Source organism: Oryzias latipes, chromosome 17 (genome assembly GCF_002234675.1).
Source record: "Oryzias latipes chromosome 17, ASM223467v1".
NCBI classification, from domain to species: Eukaryota; Metazoa; Chordata; class Actinopteri; order Beloniformes; family Adrianichthyidae; genus Oryzias; species Oryzias latipes.
This window is the reverse complement of record NC_019875.2, coordinates 17,887,053-17,899,248: the sequence shown is the minus strand read 5'-3', so window position 1 is coordinate 17,899,248 and position 12,196 is coordinate 17,887,053. Positions and strand designations below refer to the sequence as shown.

The window sequence follows — 12,196 nt, the reverse complement described above, 5'->3', positions numbered from 1 at the left end:
ACGCTTATTTAGCAAGCGTTCCCGTCAGGAAGAAATACCGCTTTGATCATCAATTTGCCACTTAATCTGTTCGTCTTTGAATACAATCAGCAATATTTGGATGTTTTGACTTGAAGTGATTGCCTCCTCAAAGTATGTCAAAGAGGTGACTCGAATCACGCAGTCCTGCTTTGAGAGAAAATGAACGATTTATTGACCGGGGTCTGAAAAACTAAAGTGAAAGTACAAAGCATTCATATAGTAAGATCCAATCTGTGTTCAACTATGGATTCTTTTTAAGGTGGATAAATAAAGAAAAAGCTATCCAATAAAAGGATGATGATAACGCTTTGAGGAATAACTCAAAATCATATTAGGTTTGTTATTTTTTCAAATGTCATTCATAAATCTTTCCATTTTTTAATATAAATGCACCATAAACCCATGGGTTTGGACTAAAGGAGGCTCTACACTGTCACATGTCCTGAAAAGTCATAAAAGTTCTTCAACTTAATTTAAAAAAACATGGTTTGTGGGGTTGTTTTTCACCTTAAAGTACCACTTCGATCATCTTTTGAGCTATTGTAAAAGCATTCCTAGTGGGTTTTTTTTATTTTAGCCATTTTTAGTCAAAATAAAAACATGTAATTTTCTATGAATCAGTTTCTTCAGAGTGGCAGTAGTTCGTTAAAATTAACCTCTGAGTTGTGTTGCCACTGTTGGCTGTTGGAGCAGATCAATCCATCCCCCATTTCCCATCACCCATCTGTTTACAAGTTCACCCGCTAGCTTACAGCTAATATTACCGTTGCTATAAAAATGGCGAGCAATATTGGAGCTATCCAGCTGTACGGTTTGGAGCCAGATGGCATTCGGGACGAGGAAAATGAAGACGTGAATATATCTATTAGTCTGCATCAGAATGGAGCGGAGCAGGGAGCTTGTGGCCCGCCCAGCATATTTTCTACGTCACAAATCAGCTTTTTCTCAAACAGCATTTTTTTCATCTGCTCCTGCTTCCCAATTAATTACATTTTTTCTTAATTTTCTTAAAATATTTCCGCCCACATAAGAAAAATGCCACAAGAACATGTTAAGAAAAAACACCAAAAAGACCATTTTTATCGAAGTCGGTCTATAAAATAAGATTTTTGCCAAACTAGAATTTAGGAAAATTGTCACACCTAAGCCAACGGATGATCATCTTTCATCTTTTGGCAGATAAACCCAGCTAAACCATCTACCAGCAACTTCACTGTCTTTCCATCATCCATTCTTTAACCCTCCTCAGATAGTTCCTTCTTTTATCCTCTTCTTATTTCTTTCAATCACTGCCTCTTCCTCTCAATCCCAACCTCCTGCTAATAAACACTTTTCATTCGTTCTTTAACCCTCATTAATACCCTTATTTTCTAGTCTTTCATTCGTTATTCCGATCATTTTAGACACCCATCTATTATTTACCTATGCTCCCCTCTCATCCATCCATCCCTTCCTTTCAGGATCCTCGCCACATTTATTCATCTTCTGCTTATTGTTCATTTATCTTACATCTATCGCTTCTTTCTAACCATTTTATGTTATTCATTTAACGGTTGCTTCAACCATTCATCTTTCCATCTTTTACCCATACTCCATCATCATCCATTTATCTAAACCTCCTTTTTATCCATGTAGCCTTTTTTTTCTCATCTGTTGGTCTGCAGGTTGCTATGTGAGACACCCACATATTCTGGTTAATTTGTGGGAAACTGTGGCGCAGCTAACTTCTGATTCTGAAGGATCCCAAATTGTATTCACACTCTGCTTGTGTGCGTCAAACTGTCTTTCGGCAAGACACTTGCTCCAAATGACCTTTCTGACGCCAGTACAGGCAAGGCAGAACTGCTTTCTTCTGTGTATGAATGAGTGTGACTGTTAAATGCTCTATTTGGGACTTTATAACCATCGAAATGCTTCTTTTCAGGATATATGACTCAAATCAAGTTAGGTTTTCAACAGTGGTCGGTCGTGCCTCAGAACTTTACATGTCACAGATATAAAGACTTGGTTAGTGATCAACAGAAAAAGGATTTCGCAATCAGCCAAAACAAAGTGTCAGCAAATCCATCAAAACTTCTATGACATTGATGGTCTGGTAACTGTAAAAGGTTTGGGACATTGGATAAGAGCAATAAAACTTGTGAACATGCCCCCTAGTCACGTGCACCCGTACGGGAGTTGACCCCTAAGGGTGCTGCATGTTTTTGGTTGTCAGGGCCAGTGGAGGGTCGCAGAGAGGAATGAACACATCTTTATGGAAGCGCAGATGTATCTTGCAGTTCCCTTGAGGCTCGTGTGGCCACCTTAAGGGACGTCATGGAAATGGAACGTATATGATTGTTGTGCGTGTGGTAAATGTATCATTGTCATAGGTGCCCTTACACCGCACTCTAGTCACTGGCAAGGTGTACGTACTGACTCCTACAGCCATGCAGAACGACCAATCGAAAATCTTCTGAAACATCCTAACAACCCTGCACGCACTCTTTTTTCTTCCTTTCTTACCCTGGGGTACTTCTGCCGGCCCCGCTGCATGCCAGGTCCCTGGCGGAGGACCACTCCGCCCCGCAGGAGCGTTAATTGAGGCTGGGGCCGGTTCGTGTTCCTCCTTGATTGAAAACAAGAGGAAGGCGCCCCATCTGACCCAGCCGTCCAGCCCCAGCGCCTGCTGCTACTGTGAGCTCCATATAGGTTTGCCGATTTTTGGCCCACAGACAGCCCGTATCCACCCATAAGGGCAGTTGTGACAGTCTTGTTGTTTTCCACTATCTGACTAAAGATTCTTATTAATGCGTGTGTGAAGAAGAGAAAAAAAGTTCAGGACTTTTTTGGAGCATGATGGAAAAGACAGTATAACAACTCGCATCTGACAGAAGCTGCGCTACATATTAATATTTACTGACACATTAAAATAAATAAACATAAATAAGAAAAGAGACTTCCATAATGCAACATATTCACAGTTTTTGAGTGAAAACTGATTTACCAAGATAATCATTTAAAAAAATGCAAAGCTAGGTTTATCATAATACTTGAGTTGCTTCTTTTTGCTGATTTGCGCTTGAGCTTTTCCAATAAAACAGCATTCTACTTTGGATACTTGTTTAATGCCTGGGCATCCGTGCAAGACTGCTGGCATTTTTCCCATGACATTTTAGAAGTAATGTAAGACAATGCTCAGAATCATTACTCAATCCCTGGCTTAAATTCAACTTTCCATCAGAAATAGCAATGCCTCTTTCAGAGACGGAAAGCCTACACAAACACACAAACACACACACACACACGTACTACCAACTGTCACACACTGTGGACGTTCTCGTTGTGCCATGTCTGACTCTTCTTGCCCCTGTATTTCTCATTTTTTTGCACAGTGGGGTATAAATGTTAATACAGTGAATGCACACGCTCAGACACACAAATGGCATCCCACTCAGCCCGAGGCAGCCTCCTGTCTTTCCGTCTTATAATGTCTCCTGTGAAGCGAGCTGCCGCACAGTTTCCACTGGAGTTTTCCTTTATTTCAGCCATCCACTATCAAGCTGGGGCTTGGCTCTGCCACTTTGGCTTATAGATTCAGTCCAGCCAGCAGTAAGACAGACGCCCTGCTGGCAGCAGAAACAGAGTGTGTCTCCGCACTTTCGGCTCTTGTTAGGAGCGAAAAATTGGGGAATATCAAAATAGTGAGTGGCTGTGCACAAGCATGCTTTTTATTTTTACTCCTTGTTTGAAGGTGATGGTTTTGAAGTTGTACAAGTGCAGGTCTTGGAGTGAATATGTGTATCCACTCCTGCCACACATGCACTCGAGTAAACGCCATTGTTGGTCTGTGAACAATTGGACCGTGACAGTCTGCAGCACCATCCCACAGGCTTCTGCGGGGGAAAGAAAGAAAAAAAAAAGACGCTGCACCGAGAGACAGTGAATTCCTCCAAATGACCTCCCCCACCAACCCCTCCCACCACGGAAAGGACGGTTCTCATCTCTTCGCGCTGAGGCTGGGGTCAGTAATTACAGCTGGAGATTGTGTCTGGGGGATGCTGCATGCATATATTTGAGAATGAAGTCCAAAAAAAAAAAAATCTGAATCAGCAGTCATGGGTCTTCCCGTGCTTTGATGTACTATCGCCATGAAAGGGTATTAGGGAAGGTGCACCGCCCTTCATATCTATCTGGATTAGAAAAGGAGCCTCACGTGTGGGTGACAAATGGCTCGTCAGTCACTCTCCTTGAGTAGGTAATTGGAGATGATATAGTTGAGATGCTGCTCTGAGCAAAGTCAGTGCAGAGTCATAGCCCTTATTACTCCATCTTCAAAAACCCTGACACCACCAGAGCAAAATTCTGCCAAAGGTTTCCAACAGCTCGTTGCATTTTTCCCGAAAAGAAAGACGAGCAGAGGCGATGTTTGATCCTGGATGTTTCCCTTTTCAAAGCAGACAGGGAATTCTGACGCTGCACTATCTCTGTGCATGACGGCTTTGGGGAATGATCAGACGTTAGGCACTAAACAGTTGTTTTTTTGGGGTTTTTTTTTATTCTCCTCAAAGATTCCTAGGAGGCCTCAAACGTCTGCTTGTCAACTGCCACTAAAGAGAAACGCCCCCATGGGTGCTCATCTTGGAGGTTCTACTATATCCATAATACCAGAGAGCCAAAGGGAGATAAGGGGATCACAGATCATTTATGGGTCCCCGGAGTTACATTTCAGGCTATATTTTCCCTTCACAGAATAGATTGGTCGGTTAGGAACATCCATAACATCTTTTAGGGCATATAATTGACAGAATTTGATTGAGTCATTAAAAGAAGAGACACTGTAGTCCCTGGAAGAGTATCAGCAAGAAACCTGTCATCCTGCCAAAGCATTACAAGCCACCTCAGGCAGGAGAGTCAACATGGTGGGGGAAGATTGGCAGCTGAAAATGGCTCAAGAAAAGAATATAATTTAAGACCTGCTAATCTAGTTTATCTATCTTCAACCGTGTTGTTTTTCTTCTGCAAAACCCAAACCTTTTAGACAACAGGGGTTTTCTGTGAAGACCCACTCTGATGAAAATCATATTTTTGTCATTTTTGACTTGTTCCTGTGGCGTTTTTTATAATGATGGAGGACAAATAGGAAGAAAGTGAAGCTTAGAATTGCATTTCAGACTACATCTTCATTCAAATCGCTGTGAATCAAGAGCAGACGAAAAGATGCTGTTTGAGAAAGATTGTAAGTCCGAAGTCAGAAATACAATTCCCTGCTCTGTACCACTTTGATGCATCTACTTGTAGGATGATGGGCAAAGGTGGCGGGGTTGCTCCGCACCAACAGTCCTGCCCACAACTGTTTTTGAGCTATTTCCACTCTGCAGAAACTATGTCCTAAAAAATGACAGAGTTTTTGATTTTGGCTAAAACTATATAATTATAAGAACAGAATGCTTTTAAAAGTATTTTACAGTAAATTATTAATTTCCATACACAAAATAAAGCCTTTTTGGATCTCAGAGATGGAATCTGTCTTTTCTAAAGAAGTAAAAAAAATGTTTAAAAGACTCAAATTGCACTAAGCTGAGTTTTACATTGTTAACTACACCAGACAATATGTTTCCAAGTTTCTGACCTACTCAAATAGGTATGAATAAAGTAAAAGTTTAAGCCTTTGAATTTGTATTTGAATCAAAATAAATAAATTAGTCTGATAACAGAACAAAAGATCCAAAAGGGCACAACCTTGTTTGAAGGGAACAGCAAGTTGAATGTTTTTGTGTTATGTGTCGCTGATGCGGTCAACTTAGCCATCTTTTTAAGAGGCTTTTAACCAAAGTAGACTGAAGGCAATTCATGAGGGTAAATGCCTTGCCCAAGGACACGGTGACTGTCAGACCTGAGTTTTGGGTGGATGATCGTGGAATAACACGAACTCCATTAGCCAGTAACAGAGAAAATGATTTCAGTCGGTATGATAACAAATGAGACAACGATGGGAGGGCCTGGGAAGTGACACCTCAGGTGATCCAGGGTAAACTCAAACAGTTTAATATCATTCTTTGACCAATTCCTGGATAATACACACACCGGGCTGGATAATACACACAACAGTGCATCAATTCTATGTACAAAGCTAATCATTTGACATTGTTGATATGTAAGCTGAAGACTTGGACGTTCACCAGCTTTTTACATGCATGCATGAGTGATTAAATTAGTAGATGTAATGCATGTGTAATCTTTATCAAGCCTTTTTGTTCTGAAAATAATTAGAAATCCACTCGGATCATCTTTTGATCTATTTTTAAAATCATGCAGTTTAATTATGATTGTACTGTTTTTGTCAAAATCTAAAAAAACTGTCTTTTTCTGGGACATTCGGCAGAGCGGCAGAGCTTCATTAGAAATTTGACTCTGATTTGTGGGTGGGACTGTTGGCATGTAGAAAGCCCGCCCCCTTCCCATCATTCATCTGTTTACGTGCTCTCCCACTAGCTTACAGCCCCTTACAAAGTGCAAATGCATTTAAATGTGATTTTAAAACGATTATTTTTCAGCGTTTATGTTTATTCAGGGTTTATGCAAGGCAATAAACTTGATCTGTACTACAAAGTTTCACAACTTGGAATTCATCAACATTTTTAAGGTATGACCTTCAAATTTGAACTCTTGCTGCCCCAGTAAACATTTTTTGACAGGCCTCTGAAAAGGAGGAATAGGAGATGGATTTTTAACTATTTATACCTATCACCTGCCAAATGATTTTTACATTATTTCAGAGTAAACAAAGTCCACAAGGGAAAAGTTTAGAAGTCTCTTGTCTCCAAAGCCGAATATAGGGAAAGTCTCGACAAAAATGCAGCGACTTCCCCCACAAATGTGATAGCTCACAAAAATCCACAGTTTAAGAAATACAAATTACAAAAAAAACACAAAAACTTCTGTTTTTTTCCTTTAATATTTGATATATGAAAATTTTCAATATGTAAGAGAAACATGTAAATATTTGAACATCAATTTTCATGAAAGGAACAAATAAATAAAAATAAATAAAAATGTAGGGGCAGAAATCAATTAGAATTATATTCATCACACTGCTCTTTTCCTGGCATGATGTGTATACAATGTTTGTGTATTGAGTATGTTAATGTAATGTGGTACTCTTCATTGACAGAAAGAAAAAACAGAACAGAAATCGAAAAACCCACAATAAATTTAAAATAAAATAAGACCAAAAAAATGTAAGCAAGGAGGGATGGACAGATGCCCAAATAAACAAGCACAAAAAGAAAAAAATATATAAATGCAGCCTCGAGAAGGAGCAATCCTGCATGTGCCTGTCCCAAGCCCGGTAAATGCAGAGGGTAGTCATGAAGACATTTGACATATAATTTGGAGGGATTTGACGTCCCAAACTCTCAGCACACTCATACTTGCCCTCAGCCCCCCTAATATTCTACCTGCACCCCATCATGGGGCTACTCTAAATCCAGGCCTGCTTGTCTCCATGGAAGTCCTGACAAAAGCCTCTTTTTCTGAGTAACTGTATTTTCATCATTTCCCTTCCATTTTCACACGATTTTCCCCCTCCTGTTATCTCATTTCCATCTCTCGACCCGTCCTACCTCATAAAGCCAGCCTCCACCCCAATTCCGCCTCCCTACCTCATCCCCTCCTCAGGATGCCGAACACATCACAGATCAAACCATAATATAAGAGCAGAAAACTGGGCTGTTTCTTCCATTAGAAGAACTTTGACAGCTGTTACGGGGGGGGGGGGGGGGGTGAATAAATACAAACAATCATCTAGCTCTAGTTATTTAAACACATCATGAGAGTTTTATGGCACCTCGCAGACCAGAGCTATTAAGAGTGTGTCCAAGAAGGGCCACTATGAGCAAAGACGTTCTTCTTGAGATTTGACCTCAGACATGGATGACTAAATGAAATCATTCCTGTTCTTCTAAAATCAGAACTGTTCTTCTAATATCAGAAATACGCCTATATATAGATATATAGATATAATTAATATATAGACACATCGTCCCCACTTCTCTTGCTCTTACAAAAATGTAGTACACAGCAGGCTGTAATAATCGATATAACCCCAGAAGACAGGTCATAAATCTAAGCAAATGTACTCCTCAGAAGGACATTAGGAGTCCACACTCACACAAACACATACACACATTGATACACATTCGTACTGAGGGTTAACAGCAGCTTTTGCAACGAGCAAAAAAAGCGCTTCACCCTGGTAATGAAGCCAGATACTTATTACAGGGTCGAGTAATGAATGCGCGCAATTAAGCCTGGTTTTTGAAGCCGACCGAGCTCATTAGGGACGCGCCGAAGCGCAGACAAATTTTCCACATACGGGCTGCGCGGAGGTAAAATGTTTTGCCCCGGGGTGTCACAGCGCTCCGTATGTGACAGTCTGCCGCGCCACAGCGCGCGTCTGCTGGGAATAAGTACAGAACATGTATTTATGTCCATTGCGCCTGTGCATGATCGCCCACAAAAGTGAATTATGCTCACCTTGTGGCAGGAGGCGAACAACAAACGTGGTCAAATCGAAGAGCAGATCGATAAGAAAATAAATCTAGTTATGATGGTGGTTACATTCCCTCACATGAAAGCGTGCATTCAACGGATAGGTCCCCGTGCAGGACTCCCCCAAAAAGATCAGCATTTTGTGCCACAATGTAACGCATACTCCATGATTATTTTGCAAATGACAAATAGGGAGGGATTTTACGCACTAATTGATGAGGGTTACACTTTGGCGAGGACGGGATTTCGCACATTTGCGCACGGAGTGAGTGACTCCATCAAGAATAAACCACATTGCCTTTTAGTCAACATTTGTGGTGTTGCGAGCCGCATTTCTAGCAATAAATGTGATCCCCTCTAGTGGATCTTAGGCAGCGACGGTAAAGGGCATGCGTAATCAAACCCCACTCAGGAAAAAAAGAGGAAAAGAAAAACATCAAGCGAGGACAAACTGAGGATTTCCGACATAAAACAAGTCCCGAAAAAAAAGCGCGTTTGTATAGAATTATTGTAGAAATTACCTGCAAGTGTCGGATCTTTCTGTGATCGCTTCAAGTTTGTGTTCGGTCGCTGATGCTGCCTGTCAGCCTTTTCTCAAAACTGCGTCCAAGGAGGACCGACGCTGTTCTGAGCTGCCTCCCTGTCTCTCCTCTTCTCTCTTCTCCTCTCACTCTCTCCTCCAGCTCTTCTCAAGATTACCGTGACTCCTCAAAATCTCCCCCCTCAAACACCCACCCCACCTCTAATTTCCCCGCGTTTTTGAGCTCTCCATCACCGCTCCATCTCGGAAGTGATCAAGGCTGGGTGCTCTCCAGCGTGTCCGTCACTCCTAATCACAGCCACCGTGACCAATGTGATCATCATCAAAGATCATCAGGAACACCGCGTCACCGTATGTGTCACAGAAAATCTGGAGGTTACATGTCTCTAAATAATTATATTATCATAAAAGAATCTAAGAAGAAAAAAGCTGATATTGTTTGATAAATTATGTAAACAATAAGGAATAAATACATCTAAAAGTCTTAAACCTTCATCACCATCCTCAGATTTTCTGCTTATGGACCTCAGTGACCTTCTTCTGAGGTCACTTTCTTGTTCCTTTAATCCAGTGTTTGGAAACACTGTCCCTTTAAAATACTCACCCACTCTATATCCTGGTAAAGTGGAGGAGATTCTCACCTGAGATTTGGCAGTTTTTGGTCTCCATCCAACAGCCTGTTGATGAAGTGAAGCTGTCATCAACTCACCCCTATGAAGAAAAAAGAAAACAGCTAAAACTCATTGATGCTGATGGTGTTCTTGGGATCATAGGCAACAGCTCCTCCAAACAAAATGGCGTTTACACCAACAACTTTGACTATGGCGCCACAAAATTGTGATGGTACGTTCACACTGGTCTCTTTCAAACAACCACATCCAAGTCTAAGTAAACCCACATATTCAGGCTTCCGTGCTCAAAACTCTCGCGTTCACGCGTCAGTACACAAGTCTTTGTGCCCAGTTTGGACTCTGCACACAAAGTACTGAAAGTTTAAACAGTTTAACTTTGCCCAATCAGAAACTTGGATTCTGTCGTGACTTGTGAGTACCGTCCTTTTTCAACTCATGGAAGTACCAACCTTTTGAAAATTGTTTATGGATGAGAAAGTCGTAATTGCTGAGATTATATGACACCAAGTCTTTTATTTAGACAGAGAAAACAGAGAGAAGTGAAAGAAAAAGCCTAAAGCAAGATTCCCAAAAATTGCACCGCTTCGACATTTCGCACCAAGCTTTTGCAAGCTGTGAGTTCATGCGCTGGTTATCGCGTGGCAACAGTCCAGTGAGAACACCAGAACCCACCTTCCGCACATTCTTGAATGTCTATTACATGCCCAGTGTGTATGTAAGATGGAGACATTTTGTTTTTTCCATTTTCGAAGGTTTTTATAGACGTCATTGTCTCACCAAACCGCTTTCCTGTGGACTTGTAGGCTATGATCGTGTCCCTGACATCCTTGGAAAGTTGTTTGGTTTTGCTTGAGACTGGAAGGAAAACCTCAGACTTAAATATTATGAAATCATAAGTAATCGGACTATTATCCAAAAAAAAATGCAAATTATGTCTGGCCCTGATTTTTGATTGAAATTAAAATGAGTGACCAATAATTTCTTTATAGTCGGACAAACAACATTAAAAGGAGACCAAGTAATGCTTTTCTAGCCTTTTGGCCCTGGAGTTATCTAAGAAGCTTAAAAGCTGTTTTATAAGCATTAGCAAATGTTTGACCCTGCCGTTCAGTTGGCTTGATGCAATTTATTGTTCTCTGCTCTTAGCACATAAATGAGATCGCCTGTAAACATTAAACAATCCTAGTCCATCTTTCCCTCTTTTTTTAAAAACTAATGTTTGATGACGCAAATAAAAGCTTTTTCATTTAGTGTTTGGGACAACGTCCCTTCCTCATATCAGAATGCTTCTGCCTCTTATGTGCATCCGTCTGGATGATATTAGAATACAACAAAATCGAATAAAACTTTATTGATCCCACAAAGAGGAAAGTATTATTCATGTCCAAAATGATAATTAAACAAAATTTCCCTCGAACTTTTTGGAATTCAAACTATATATTATTTGCATTTATTTAAAGGCATATACCAAAAAGGGATAAACAAAACATTAAATACTTTAAATGAGGACTTGTTTTTATCTCCTGCACCATTGGCCCAACCTGCTACCATCTTTCATCCTCTTTACTGCAACAACTGCTTCAGAAAGCACTGTATTTTTGTTTGTTCATATTTGCTTTATCATCTGCTTTTCACTTATATTTATTTCCGTCGTCCCTGCACTATAAGGCCCTTTAAAGGCCTTAAAAAATGACTTATAAACTGGTCACTGATGTCGAAGTGATTTCGAGAGGTAGACTGCGCTCTGTCAAAATGTATGGCGTTTATAATGACGTGGCATTAGAACAGAAACTTGCCATTGAAAAATAAAAGATTTGAAAAACTAATTGCAAAACAGGAATAGGTGGAAAACCTAAACCGCAGGTATGTTAGTTTTTGTGTGGTTCCACCTGCTCCTGCTGCCTCCATCGCATTTGTGGAAAAATCCCCAGATCCTCCGGTATGCAAATGATATGCAAAAGGATGCGCTCTTTAAATATGAGCCCTGCCCCTCAGACTCCGCCCCTTTCCATGTTGTAGTAGTGCCAGCTCTTTGGCATTGAAAGTAAAAGAACTGAGAGAATACAGACATGGTAAAACTAAAATAACACCCAAAAAAACGCAAAAAGAGAGAAAAGTAATCAAATAAAAATGCAAAAAGAAGGTTTGACTTAACCCTTGTGCTATCTTGTGGGGTCAAAATGACCCCACCCTTACATTGACGTGTTATCCCTACCATGACAAATTTGGATAAAGGTGAAGAGGATTTCGTGTAATCCATGGACACCAGTGAAGATCACAAATCCTTGACTTTCTAGTGGGTCTAGATGACCCAACTCCCAATGTTAAAGTGCCTAAAGCACAAGGGTTACAGGCATATTAATTTAATTGAATGTAATCTGTGGTTTCAAAATCTTATCATTATATTTTTTAAAACATTTATTTTCAATGACAATTTTTAGTTTTTAATTGTGTTGCAAGCAGTTGGCTG

At 40.4% G+C, this 12,196-nt stretch overlaps 1 protein-coding gene across 2 annotated transcripts in view; it reads right to left on the bottom strand.

Moving 5' to 3' along the window:
• The window catches only part of cdh24 (cadherin 24), a 246,994-nt gene extending 237,658 nt beyond the window's left edge, over positions 1 to 9,336 (bottom strand). For both annotated transcript variants that reach the window (XM_011486562.3, XM_020710942.2), the window contains exon 1: positions 9,075 to 9,336. The gene's annotated coding sequence lies outside the window, so the exon portion shown is untranslated. The remainder of the gene's footprint in view (positions 1 to 9,074) is intronic.
• Between the last annotated feature and the right edge of the window lie 2,860 nt (positions 9,337 to 12,196).